Source organism: Peromyscus maniculatus, chromosome 4 (assembly GCF_049852395.1).
Source record: "Peromyscus maniculatus bairdii isolate BWxNUB_F1_BW_parent chromosome 4, HU_Pman_BW_mat_3.1, whole genome shotgun sequence".
Taxonomy (NCBI): Eukaryota; Metazoa; Chordata; class Mammalia; order Rodentia; family Cricetidae; genus Peromyscus; species Peromyscus maniculatus.
In genome coordinates this window covers 88,997,087-89,012,039 of record NC_134855.1, presented here as the reverse complement: position 1 = coordinate 89,012,039, position 14,953 = coordinate 88,997,087, and positions in this window count along the sequence as shown.

The following is a 14,953-nucleotide window of genomic DNA, read 5'->3' as shown; positions in this document are numbered from 1 at the left end:
TTTTTTTTTTTTTTTTTAAATCAGTGTTTCTGCAGGTAGGTTTTTTTGAATAGTAAAAGTCTTTCTTCCCCCCGAGATTCATGATGTGGAAAAAAACCTCCCTCTGAGCGTTGCTCTGTGTCCAGGGTCTACTCCTCACCCAGCACAGGGGGAACTTGCCGATTATAATTCTTTTTTTCTTGGTGCATCGTAATTAAAATAAAAATTCAAAAATATTTCTGCACTGGCCATCATCGCCCACTGAGATCATCACGCTGGGCTCTGTGGAGTAGTCGCATTTGGTTTCCATCAGACCTTGGCGTCCTCGTGACTCGCCTTTGCTTCCGGTGCCGCTTCCGGTGCCACAGAGGCTGTTTCCGGTGCCCCGGGTGCGGTGTCCTGTGCAGACGAGCCGCGGCTCCCGGTACCTGGGAAGGACGTCATGTCCGTGGACAGCACCCGCGTGGTCGTGGACAGGTACTGGAAGATGTCATGCAGGCTGTGCAGGATCTGAGGTCCTCACTGCCGATGTCGTCCTAGTGATGGAGGGTCACGTGTGGCTTCCGTGTGTGGCTTCCGTGACAGGCCCTGCCCTCCGACATGGAGAAAGCCGCCAAGGAGGTTCCCTGTAGTAGAGCAGTGCTGAACAAGCATGACATGGCCTCCTGGGCATCTCCCTGAGGATCCATGGCTGCGCTGAGGGCTCTGGGGTGCCCCTGTGTGATGTCATCCTGCAGTGACCAGGACTGACAGTTGAGTGCCCGGGGACGTGGAGGCGGTGCCCGACCTATGATCATTTGTGTGACTTTCCCTTTTCTCCCCCCAACCCCATTCCTGCTATGACGCGAGAATTTCATTGAAACGGTGAAATATTGTATTTTAGAAACATACATATAATTTCCTTTCTGGGGGAAGGGCTCGAGACAGGGCATCTAGGTGTAGTTTTGGTGCCTGTCCTGGATCTCGCCAGGCTGGTGTCAAGATCCACCTGGCTCTGCCTCCCTAGGGCAGGGGTTAATGGCTTGTGCCTCTGCTGCCCTGCGAAATTACTATTTTTAAGTAAAGCATACCAATTACTTTATGGAAAAATGGGTAATATTACATGGACAGAGAAGAAAATATTCATATATTTAAGAGTGTATATTAAAAGTTAAAGAAAAAAAGGAAAGGAATTTGAGATAGAGCAAAGTGGAAAATACCATGTATCATAGGAAGTAAAAAGAAGGGGAAAGTTTTGTAATTATTTTGGCTTTTTTGATAAGCAGACTTCTCTGCAAAAGAAACCATTCCTGAAGGGTCAGAAGATCACCTATGCCTGTAAGATTGGGCACCACAGCTGGAAAGACAATGAAATATGTCAAAGAATGATGGTTTTGACATTAGTCTTTCCCTGAACAAGTAACTTGATTAATTTCACTTCAGGGTTTTCAGTCTACTTCAGAAATTTGTATGTTTCCCATCATATCAAAATTGGTTCTCAGAGATTGTTGTCATATTTATCTGATTTTTGAAGTTGCCTGTTTTTTAGAAATAATTTCATAGTTTCATCATACATAGTGATTTATGACACACAACATTCTTGTACATATGTGGTAGTTTGAATGTAATTAATCCCCATAAGCTCAAAGGGAGTGACACTATTAGGAGGTATGGCTTTGTTGGAGTAGCTATGGCCTTCTTGGAGGAAGTATGCCACTGTAGAGGCAGGCTTTGAGGTCTCATATATGCTCAAGCCATGCCAAGTGTCTCAGTTCACTTCCTGTTGCCTGTGGATCAAAGATATAGACTTCTCAGCTCCTTCTTCAATATCATGTCTGCCTGTTTGTCGCCATGTCCCAACATGATAATAATGGACTCAACCTATGAACTGTAAGCCACCCAATTAAATGTTTTTCTTTATAAGAGTTTCCATGGTCATGGTGTCCCTTCACAGCAATAGAAACCCCAAGACAACATATCCATAGTGTAAGTTGAACATATTTGCACCATAACCTCTTCCCTCCCTCATTCCCTCTCATCTTTTCTAACTCTCCTTGTTCCCCTAGACAGTTGGTATCACTTCTACTTTTGTGTCATACATACATAAGTGATCTTACATGTTTATATAAAACTCAGGAATCACATATGAGAGAAAACATTTCATAAAGCCTGGTTTAATTCAGTAAATACATTTACATGTAGATATGTCCACTTTCCTACAAATGATAAAACTTTGCTCTCCTTTTTGACTGAAAACATTTTCATTATGTATGTAAACCACATTTTCTTATCTATTGATGTGTGGTTGGACACCTAGGTTGATCTATTAACACAGCCACTGTAAATAGGGATGCAATAAACATTATACATAAGTATCTCTTTTAAAAGTTGGCTTAGAACTTGTGGGTAAATAATCAGGAGTGGCATAGTTGGCTTATATGATAGATCTCTTACAAGTTTTATTTGTTTATTTAGAAATTTCCATGGGGGATAGTTGACATTTCCATTAACAGTGTGTAAGGGTTCATCAGACAACCTAGCACTTTTTGTTCTTAGTGACTGCCATTATGGCTGGGGTGAAATGGAATCTCAGTGTATTTTTAATTTTTCTTTCTCTGATGGATAGTAAGGTCAAACATACCTTCATGTTGAAAAGACATTTGTACTTCATATTTTGAGAACTTTATTCTTTTTATTAGCCCATGTATTCATTGTATTGTTTGATTTCTTTTTGTTTAGTTTTAAAATTCTCCATATACTCTACATATTAATCCCATCCTAGATACATAGCTAGTAAATATATATGCCTATTCTATGGGCTCTTTCTTTACTTGTTTATTTGTTTTCTATTGTGCAATGTGTAATTTTGGTAAAAAAAATAATAAGCTAACTATAATGGCTTTTGTAGGGAGTCTTTATTTGTCCTAAAAGAGAATTCTTTGTCTTAAACAGAGAATTCTTAACAGAGGAAACTCAAATGGTCTAGAAACATTTAAAGAAATGTTCACCATTCTTAGACATCAGGGAAACGCAAATCAAAACTACTTCGAGATTTCATCTTACATCTGTCAGAATGGCTAAGATCAAAAACACAAGTGAAACCTCATACTGGAGAGGAAGTGGAGCAAAGGAAATTATCTTCCATTTCTGGTGGGAGTGAAAACTTATACAGCCACTTTGGAAGTCAGTGTGGTAGTTTCTCAGAAAACTGGGAATCAATCTACCACAAGACCCAGTTATATCACTCTTAGAAATATACTCATAGGATAGTCAATCATACCACAAAGAACTTGCTCAACTATGTTCATAACAACTTTATTTGTAATAGCCAGAACCTGGAAAAAACATAGATGTCCCTCAACTGAGGAATGGATAAAGAAAATGTGGTACATTTACCCAATGTAGTATTACTCAGCTGTTAAAAACAATGACATTATGAAATTTGAAGACAAATGGAACTAGAAAAATATCATCCTGAGTGAAGTTAACCTAGACTGTCTTAGTTAGGGTTTCTATTACTGTGAAGAGACATCATTACCAAGGCAATTCTCATGAGGATAACATTTAATTGTCTTGCTTACAGTTTTAGAGGTTCAGTCCGTTATCATCATGGTGGGGAGCATGGTGGCATGCAGGCAGACATGGTGATGGCTACATCTTGATCAGAAGACAACAGGAGAGTAGACTACTACGACATTGGGCATGGCTTGAACACATATGAGACCTTAAAGCCCACGCCCCCAGTGACATACTTCATCCAACAAGGCCATATTTACTACAGCAAAGCCACATCTTTTTTTTTCTTTTTTGGTTTTTTGAGACAGAGTTTCTTTGTGTAGCTTTGGAGCCTGTCCTGGAGTTCACTCTGTAGAGCAGGCTGGCCTTGATCTAACAGAGATCCACCTGCCTCTGCCTCCAGAGTGCTAGGATTAAAGGTCTCTGCCACCACTGCCTGGCAAAGACACGCCTCTTAATAGTGCCACTCCCTATGTGCTTATGGGAGCAAATTAGATTCAAACTACCACATTCCATTCCATGGCCCTTGTAAGCTTTTAACAATATCATAATGCAAAATACATTTAGTCCAACTTCAAAAGTCCCCATAGTCTATCACAGTCTCAATATTTTTAAAAGTCCAAAGTGCAGAGTATCTTCTGAGATACATGCAATCTCTTAACTGTAACCCCCTATAAAATCATAATACAAAAAGAGATCATATACTTCCAATATATAATGGCTCAGTATATATATTATCATTCCAAAACTTAGGGAAGGGAGCATAGTGAGGAAATACTGGACCAAAGCAAGACCAAAACCCAGCTGGGCATACTACAAACTGTTTCTCCATGTCTAATATCAAAACACTCTTCTGATTTCAAACTCTTTTCAGCTTTATTGACTGCAACACACTTCTTTCTCTTAGGCTAGTTCCACTCCCCCTTAGCAGCTTTCCTTGGCAGGTATCTCATGGCTTTGGCATCTCCAACATCTTGGGGTCTTCAAGGCAATTCAGGCTTCAATGTCATAGCTTCATGAAATGGTCTCACTGAGCCTCCATACAGGGATATCACTGACACATTCCTAGCCTCAACAGCTTTCCTTAGTCATCAAGGTAAATTCCATAACCCATTACTTCTAAACTTACCTCTAATGTCAGAACTCCATGGCTGAAGCTGCCAAGTTCTGGTGTTTTTGGTGCTGGAACATGGCTTTTCATTCAGTTACATCTTTACCAGCCTTTTGTCTTTCACTGCCTAAGCTTGGCTATCTAGAAACTTGCTCAAACTCAGAGATCTGCCAGCCTCTTTGCCTTCCCAGTGCTGGGATTAAAGGCATGCACCACAACACCTGGCTCTAATTTTTCTTTAATTCCTTTTCTCAAGTTGGAAATTTAGCTGAGTGGGATCTTGCCCCAAGGTCATCACTCCCTTTATTCCATTTCTTAATCTATCTCCTTGAGCACAGGATTTAGTTCTATTCCATTTCCAGGGTGTTGTTGGTTGTTTTTATTTTTTGTTCTTTGGGGCCCCACCACCCAAATAAATCATACACAGAGTCTTATTTTTAGTTATGAATGCCTAGCCTTGGTTTGGCTTGTTTCTTGCCAGCTTTCCTTAACTTAAATTATTCCATCTACCTTTTGCCTCTGGGCTTTTCCCATTCTCTCATTCTGTAAATCTTAAACTTACTCCAAGGCTTGCTATGTAGCTGAGTGGCTGGTCCCTGATGTCCTCCTCCTTCTCTTGCCCCTTCTTCCTATCTCTTCCCAGATTCTCCTTCTATATATTCTCTGCCTGTTGGCCCCACCTATCCTTTCCCTGCCTTGCTATTGGCCATTCAGTTCTTTATTAGACCATCAGATATTTTAGACAGATGGAGTAACACAGCATCACAAAGTTAAATAAATGTACAAAAGTAACACACCTTGAAATAATATTCCTTAACACCTGGTGCCCCTTTTCTCATTCTGTACATTTTATCTTTTCATTTTCTCAACTTGATCTGATGGAGATAAATCTTCATCAGAGTTAACACTAATAACTACATGACAGAGTTTATACTAGGCTGTTTTGAGAATTCCTCTGCTAACAAAATTAATCCAAAAGTCTTCACTTTAGCCTTAGGCAGACTCTTTGGACAAGGACAAAAAAGCAGCCACATTCTTCACCAAAATATCACAAGAACCATAGGTTGCTTATTAATATTTGTCTCCTCTATAACCTCTTAAGCTAGCACCCCAGAGTTCAAATAACTCTTTGCATCATTGTCTTCCATGCTTCTACTAGTATGGCCAATTAAGTAGTGCTTAAATCATCCCACTGCTTTCCTATCCTAAACTTCAAAGTCCATATTACTCTAAACAAAAACATAGCCTGGTCTATCTCAGCAACATCCCAGTCCCTGGTACCAACTTCTGTCTTAGGATTTCTATTGCTGTGAAGAGACACCATGACCACTGCAACTCTTATAAAGAAAACATTTAATTGTGGTGTCTTGCTTACAGTTTCAGAGGTTCAGTCCATTATCATCATGGCAGAGAGTATGGTGGCATGCATGCAGACATGGTGCTGGCTACATCTTGATCAGAAGGCAACAGGAAAGTGAACTAAGACACTGAGCATGGCTTGAACATATGTGAGACCTCAAAGCCCACCCCACAGTACCACATTTCCTCTAACAAAGCCACACCTAGTCCAACAAATCCATACCTCCTAATAGTGCCACCCACTATGAACTTACAGGGGCAAATTGCATTCAAACTATCACACAGACCCAGAAAGATAAACATGGTATGTAATCATTAATAAGTGGATATTTGCTGTAAAGTAAAGGATAACTATACTGCAATCCACAGACCCATAGAAACTAGGTGACAAGAAGGATTCAAAGAGAGGAATGCTGGATCTCCCCAGGATGGGGGAATAGAAGAGAGTTTGTGAGTGGATTTTGCATGAGTGGGCATGGTAACATGAGATATCAGATTGGGAAGGTGGAGATGGGGAGAGTACTGAAAGAGACTACTGGGAAGGGGGGCATTTCAGGTCAGGTAAAAACCTGGTACAAGGGAATCTCACAGTAATCTACAAGGATAACCCCAGCTAAAAATCTTAGCAAAAGACTACTATACTGAACTGGACACCTGTGATCATGCAAGTCTTCAAGTAGAGGGAGTGGAAAACCAAACCAGCCACATAACCTTTACCTAGAGTCTGTCCTGCCTATGATATATGCTAGGGTAAGGGTGGTCTAGAGATTGAGGGAGTGACCAAGAAATGGTTGATCTAGTGTAAAACCATGCCAAGAAAGTAAACCCATCCCTGACACTGCCTAGAAGACAAGGAACCACAGGCTGGATGACCCAGAAACCTAGGATAGAACCAAATACAATTGGATGAAAAAATGTCAATGTAATGGTGCCTAACAATATTCTGCTATACACATAGATTGGTGCCTAGTCCAATAGTAATCAGAGAGGCTTCATCAGGAACTAATGGAAACAGATGTAGACATACAGCCAAACATTAGGCAGAACTTGGGAAATCTTGCACAAGAACGGGAGAAAAGATTGTAGGAGCCAGAGGGATCAAGGAAATCATTAGAAAACCCACAGAATCAACTAACCTGGCCTCACAGGGCCTCACAAAGACTTAACTGACAAACAGGGAGCCTACATAGGACTGACCAAGGCATTCTGCATGTATGTTACATTTGTGTAGGTTGGTCCTCTTGTGGGACTCCTAACAGTTGGAGCAAGAACTGTCTCTTGGGACCCTACTCCTTATATTGGGTCACCTTGCCCAGCCATAGTGCATGGGAGGTGCTTAGTCTTACCGCAACTCAATATGCCATATTTTGTAGATATCCATAGGAGACCTGCACTTTTCTGAAAAGAAAAAGAAGAGGAGTGGATTGGGGATGAGGAAAAGAGGGAGATTTTGGGGAGGGGCCCAGAGGAGAGGAGGGAGTGGAAACTGTGGCCAGGATGTAAAATAAATCAAAAAAGAATTACAGGCAAATAAAGAATGCTGAATATTGGATAAACAGTGTTCCCCACAAAAGAGCACATCAATTGGTTATCCAACACCAAATGGCCATCCCTGAAAACATACGTAGAAGTAATACATACACTGAGCAGATTACATTTAGGAATGTGTGTGTGTGTGTGTGTGTGTGTGTGTGTGTGTGTGTGTGTGTGTGCTGCAGGTAACAAAAATCAATGAAAAAGTATAAATTTGAAAGAAAGGAAGGAAAGTTTTATGGGAGGCTTTGGAGGGAATAGAAGGAGAGGCAAATGATGTCATTATAATCTCAAAAATAAAAGAAAAAAACAAATTTTCTGGTGGAGTCTTTAGAGTGTCTTATATGTACATTATAGCTGTAAATAAGGATATTTTAATTTTTTCTCTTCCCATTGATTTTCTTCTCATGTCTTTAAGATTTAATAAAGATGTCAAGCAATATATTAAACCAGACTGAAATAAGAAGACATCTTTGTCTGATTACTGATTTTGGCATACATTGTAAGTGTCACTAGTTCCTTGTGCTCAAAGATAAGCATGGAGGAAACCAGGAATGTTAAACATGAAGGGCTGTTCCTTCAAATGAAGAGATGAACAATCTGGTATTTACCCAGTAGGCAGAGAGCAGCCATAGTTAATAGCTCAGTTACCTTTGTACTACCTGTGTGAACAAGACCGCACTAGGTCCTCCTCCAGACCCCTATCATGACCTTATTTTTCTCAGTCAGTCTATAAACCCAATATTTATGGAAGATGTTAAATGTACTTTGTAGAGTTTAGATATAGTCATACATGATCATTATTCAGTTTATTTGTTCATCAAAGAGATTTATATATGCTTTATTGTATACATGGGACTGAAGAAATTATTACCAGAATAGTTTTCATCAAATTCTGCTGTTCTTAAATTTGCCTAAAAGAAACTCCTTGGGGCCAGACTCCCCAAGTTTAAACCAGTACCTACTACTTAGTCTTGCTAAGTTGAACTGCCTTCGTGCCTCCTGTGGATTGTTACTTTGCTGCCTGTGATGGTTTATGACTGATTCTACCAACCCCCACTCATTTAATGTTATACTGTCTGCAGACTAGCCATATGTAGTTTTTATTATGTTGAGAAATGATCTTTCTTTCCCTAGTTTCTTCAATGCATTTTTAAAGTTGTAGGAAAAAGGTCTGCTTTTTACTAATGTTATTTTTTTTCATAAAATATCTTCTGAAAAACGGTTTCTACTCTCTCGAACCCTCCCAGATCCACACCACTTCCCTTCCCCACCCACTCATATCCACACACTTTCTGTCTCTCTATATATAGAATAGAAAATAGGCATTTTCCCACATGAAGAAGTTGGAGAAATCTCACACTAGTGACTTAACAGCACACCTGAAAGCTCTAGAACAAGAAGAAGCAAAGTCTCCCAGGAAGAATAGACGCCAGGAAATTATCAAAGTGAGAGGTGAAATTAATAAAATAGAAACTAAGAGAACAATACAAAAAATTAATGAAACAAAGAGTTGGTTCTTTGAGAAAATCAACAAGATAGACAAGCCCTTTTCCAAAATAACCAAAAGACAGAGAGAGAGAATCCAAATCAACAAAATCAGAAATGAAAAGGGGGACATAACAACAGACATTGAGGAAATCCAGAGAATTATCAGGTCATATTTCAAAAACCTCTACTCCACAAAACTGGAAAAACTAAAAGAAATGGACAATTTTCTGGATAGCTACCACATACCTAAGTTAAATCAAGACCAGATAAACTATTTAAATAGTCCAATAACTCCTAAGGAATTAGAAACAGTCATTAAAAGTCTCCCAACCAAACAAAGCCCAGGACCAGATAGTTTCAGTACAGAATTCTACAAGATCTTCAAAGAAGAGCTAATACCAATACTCTCTAAATTGTTCCACATAATAGAAACAGAAGGAACATTACCAGACTCCTTCTATGAGGCTACAATTACCCTGATTCCTAAACCAAACAACGATACAACAAAGAAAGAGAACTACAGACTGACTTCCCTCATGAACATTGATGAAAAATACTCAATAAAATACTGGCAAACAGACTCCTAGAACACATCAGAACAATTATCCACCATGTTCAAGTAGGCTTCATCCCAGGGATGCAAGGGTGGTTCAACATACGAAAGTCTGTCAATGTAATACACCATATAAACAAACTCAAAGAAAAAAAAAACACACGATCATCTCACTAGATGCAGAAAAGTTATTTGACAAAATCCAACACCCCTTCAAGATAAAAGTCTTGGAGCGATTAGGAATACAGGGAACATACCTAAACATAAGAAAGGCAATTTACAGCAAGCCAACAGCCAACATCAAATTAAATGGAGAGAAACTCAAAACAATTCCACTAAAATCAGGAACGAGGCAAGGCTGTCCACTCTCCCCATACTTATTCAATATAGTACTTGAAGTTCTAGCCAGAGCAATAAGACAACATAAGGAGATTAAGGGGATACAAATTGGAAAGGAAGAAGTCAAGCTTTCCCTATTTGCAGATGACATGATAGTATACTTGAGTGACCCCAAAGATTCCACCCAGGAACTGACACAGCTTATAAACACCTTCAGCAACATAGCAGGATATAAGATCAACTCAAAAAAATCAGTAGCCCTCCTATATACAATGGACAAAGAAGCTGAGAAGGAAATCAGAGATACATCACCCTTTACAATAGCCACAAATGACATAAAATATCCTGGGGTAACACTAACCAAGCAAGTGAAGTACCTACATGATAAGAACTTTAAGTCCCTGAAAAAAGAAATTGAAGATGTCAGAAAATGGAAAGACCTCCCATGCTCATGGATAGGAAGGACCAACATAGTAAAAATGGCAATTTTGCCAATAGCAATCTACAGATTCAATGCAATCCCCATCAAAATTCCAATACAATTCTTCACAGACCTGGAAAGAATAATACTCAACTTCATATGGAAAAACAAAAAACCCAGGATAGCCAAAAGAATCATGTACAATAAAATAACCTCTGGAGGCATCATAATCCCTGACTTCAAGCTCTACTATAGAGCTACAGTAATAAAAATAGCTTGGTATTGGCATAGAAACCGACATGTGGACCAATGGAATCGAATTGAAGACCCTGACATTAACCCACACACCTATGAACATATAATTTTTGACAACGAAGCCAAAAGTGTACAATGGAAAAAAGAAAGCATCTTCAACAATTGGTGCTGTCATAACTGGATATCAAAGTGTAGAAGGCTGCAAATAGATCCATATCTGTCACCATGCACAAAACTTAAGTCCAAGTGAATTAAAGACCTCAACATAAATCCAGCTAATCTGAACCTGCTAGAAGAGAAAGTAGGAAGTAGTCTTGAATGCATTAGCATAGGAGATCACTTCCTAAATATAACACCAGGAGCACAGACACTGAGAGAAACAATCAATCAATGGGACATCATGAAACTGAGAATCTTTTGTAGAGCAAAAGATATGGTCAACAAGGCAAAGCAACAGCCTACAGAATGGGAAAAGATCTTCACCAACCTCACATCTGACAGAGGACTGATATCCAGAATATATAAGGAACTCAAGAAATTAGACATCAAAACGACCAACAGTCCATTTAAGAAATGGGCTACAGAACTAAACAGAAAATACTCAACAGAGGAAACTCAAATGGCTGAAAGACATTTAAGAAATTGCTCAACATCCCTAATCATCAGGGAAATGCAAATCAAAACAACTCTGAGATACCACCTTATGCCTGTCAGAATGCCTAAGATCAAAAACACTGAAGACACCTTATGCTGGAGAGGATGTGGAACTAGGGGAACTCTCCTCCACTGCTGGTGGGAATGCAAGCTTGTACAACCACTTTGGAAATCAATATGGCACTTTCTTAGAAAATTGAGAATCAATCTCCCCCAAGATCCACCTATACCACTCTTGGCCATATACCCAAGAAATGCTCAAGCATACCACAAGAGCACTTGCTCAGGTATGTTCATACCAGCATTGTTTGTAATAGCCAAAACCTGGAAACAACCTAGATGCCCTTCAACTGAAGAATGGATAAATAAATTGTGGCACATATACACAATGGAATACTACTCAGCAGAGAAAAACAATGACATCATGAGGTTTGCAGGCAAGTGGATGGATCTAGAAAAAAATCATCCTGAGTGAGGTAACCCAGACTCAGAAAGACAAATATGGTATGTACTCACTCAGGAGGATACTAGATGTGGAACAAGGATGACTGAACTGCTACTCACATCCCCAGTGAGGTTACCTGGAAAACAGCACCCCAAGAAAGACACGAGGATAGCCCAATGATGAAGAAATGGCTGAGATCTATATGTACAACCTGGGCATGAGTGGGAGCAATGAAGGGCAAGGGTCGAGGGAAAGAGAGCAGGAGATCCCAACTGGATCAAGAACAGAGAGGGAGAACAAGGAATAGGAGACTATGGTAAATGAAGACCACACGAGAAAAGGAAGAAACAAAGTGCTAAAGAGGCCCAAAGAAATCCACAAAGATACCCCCACAAAAGACTGCTGGCAATGGTTGAGAGACAGCTGGGACTGACATACTCTGGTGATGGGATGGCCAAACACCCTAATAGTTGTGCCAGAAACCCCATCCAAGGACTGAGGAATCTGGATGCAGACATCCATGGCTAGGCCCCGGGTGGAGCTCCGGGAGTCTAATTAGCGAGAAAGAGGAGGGTTTATATGAGTGAGAATTGTTGAAACCAAGGTTGGATAAAGCACAGGGACAAATAGCCAAACGAATGGAAACACATGAACTATGAACCAAAGGCTGAGGCGCCCCCAACTGGATCAGGCCCTCTGAATAGGTGAGACAGTTGATTGGCTTGATCTGTTTGGGAGGCATCTAGGCAGTGGTACCAGATCCTAGGCTCATTGCATGAGTTAGCTGTTTGAAACCTGGGACTTATGCAGGGTCGCTTTGCTCAATCTGGGAGGAGTGGACTGGACCTGCCTGGACTGGGTCTACCAGGTCGATCTCAGTCCTCTGGGGAGGCTTTGCCCTGGAGGATGTGGGAATGGGAGGTGGGCAGGAGGGAAGGGGAGGGGGGCAGGAAGGGGGAGAACAAGGGAATCTGTGGCTGTTATGTAGAACTGAATGGTATTGTAAAATAAAATAAAATTAAATTAAAAAAAGAAAATAGGCATTTTGATAATAATAATAATTATTATTATTAATACTAATATAAACAAAGAAGGACAAAACAAACAGAAGAAGAAGCACAAGAAATGCACACATATGCAGAGACATGCATAGCTATGTATTTGTTTCCCCTTCTAGGAGGATTCAAGCCCAGTCCCTTTTTCTATTCCTAAGCTCTGCAGTTACATGGATTATAGCCTGCTTATCGAAGACTTAACAGCTGATATCCACATATAATTAATATGTGCTTCAGTGCTTTTTTTTTTTTCCTTTTAGGCAGGCCTGTATGGCATTTTCTTTTTTTTTTTTTTCCATCACAGGCAATTTATTTTGTTCTATTCATTCACAGTTAATACAGAAAATACTTGGAAACATTTCCATATAATGTTTGACACAGAAATCATCAAATAGAAGTATACAATGTTGACAGGAGGTAGTACATTTATAATTTATAACCCCAAATGTATTTATAAATTAGAAATGGAAAGATCTACTAATGAAATTATGAAGGTTCACCAAAGTCATTTAATCTGTCAGTTTCTCATTCATTTTTATGTCTTAAAAATATTCTATTGTATGAATAAGCCACATTTTATTTCTCTCCAGTATTTGATAGCTATTTGAGTTGTTTTAACTTTTTTACTATTAGCAACACACTGCTGTAAACTTTCATGTACGTTTCATAGGTGCACATTTTCAGTAGTTTGAGGATATATTCCTAAGGGTAGAATTGTTGAGTAACAGAGTAACAATGTTTTGCATTTTGACCAACCACCAAACTGTTTTGCCAAAGTGGCACACCATTTTACAGTCTCACCAAATCCTTGTTTTTAAGACTCTGATTTTTGTACAAAAGCATTCAATCATTCTGTCAGACCAAACCAGGAAAAGTAAGCTATAGTTCAGAGCTGTTCTATTCCATTTACTATGCAAAGCCATTCTTGGCGTTTGCAACTCTCAGCCCTTTTGAGTATTCTTGCAGTGTTTACCTTTTCCTCCACCACTTTTTTTTCTTCTTTTTTTTCTTCTTTTTTTCTGGTTTATTTCTATCTATTACAAATGTATAAAAAATCCTCCATCAACGCTGCTGTCAGCAGCAGAACCTTGAGAAATATACCTTTGGTTTGCCTCAGAAAAGGAACACATATTGCACTGTAAAGTTTATAAAATTGGCACAAAACATTGTGATAATGTTACAATACCAGTTTTAAGAGTTCAGTGACTAATGGGGAGCCAATGGGATACATGCACAACTGTGAAAGCGATCTCACTTAGCCAGCTGTACACGTAGACTGTAAATCTACATTCAGATCATTTCTGAACTAAGACTATCATCTCAGTTTGTCTGTTGAGGTCAACCAGGAAACCCTAGAATATACCTTGATTTTTGCAAAAAGCAAAATAGGGGGAGGGGTTTCTTCAGCATTTCAGTTCATGAGTAACTGTATCCTAACAGGCAAAGTGTTCTCTCACTGTCAACATAGAATGAACTGCTGCTGGAGGTCAACTTGGGTTTTAATTTGCATTAGCACTTACATGCATAGTAGTCCAAGTTGTTGACCTCATGAGTTTAAAAAGTAACTCTAAAAAAGTAAAATGGCCCTTCTTGGAAGACTAAAGAAAGACATCCAGCCACAGTTGTAAAAAATCTCATCAAAACAATATACCCTTTTATGAATTACTCCTCAAATAAAAAAAAAGTAGCCCCAAATAAGAATCAGCTCTGAAAAAGAAAATATAACTTAAGATATTTGAAAAAAACAAGGTGAATACAGGTTCAAAAATAATTAAGATTCATTTTCTTAAGGCTACCTAGAATTACGCTTTAAAGAATTCTACCATTTCAAGTTTACCACTAGTTACTAGATACCTATTTACAAACAAGATGTTCACTTTTTTTGTTCCTTTATCAAGAGAAAAATCTACCTTCAGGGTATGAGGGTGGTGATGGGGAGGGACCAGAAAACAAGATTCAAACAATCCCATGCAAATATCACATTTTTCAAATGGAAGAACTCCAAACTGCACTAGAAGTTCCAATCACCAAGACACTTTCCATTGAAATGATTCAAGTACAACTACATGGCACCATGGCCTAGGCCTAACATAGGCCTGACAACCAAGTCCTTGTTTTCTGGAAGAAAGGACTCAAAAGTCATAACAATACTTCAAAGATCAATCAGGTTTTCCTTTCCTTAATATTTTTGTTTTTGACTTCTAATCTTAAAGACTAGATTAAAACTCAACTCATTTCCCAGAAGGCATTGCTTCCCTTTGCT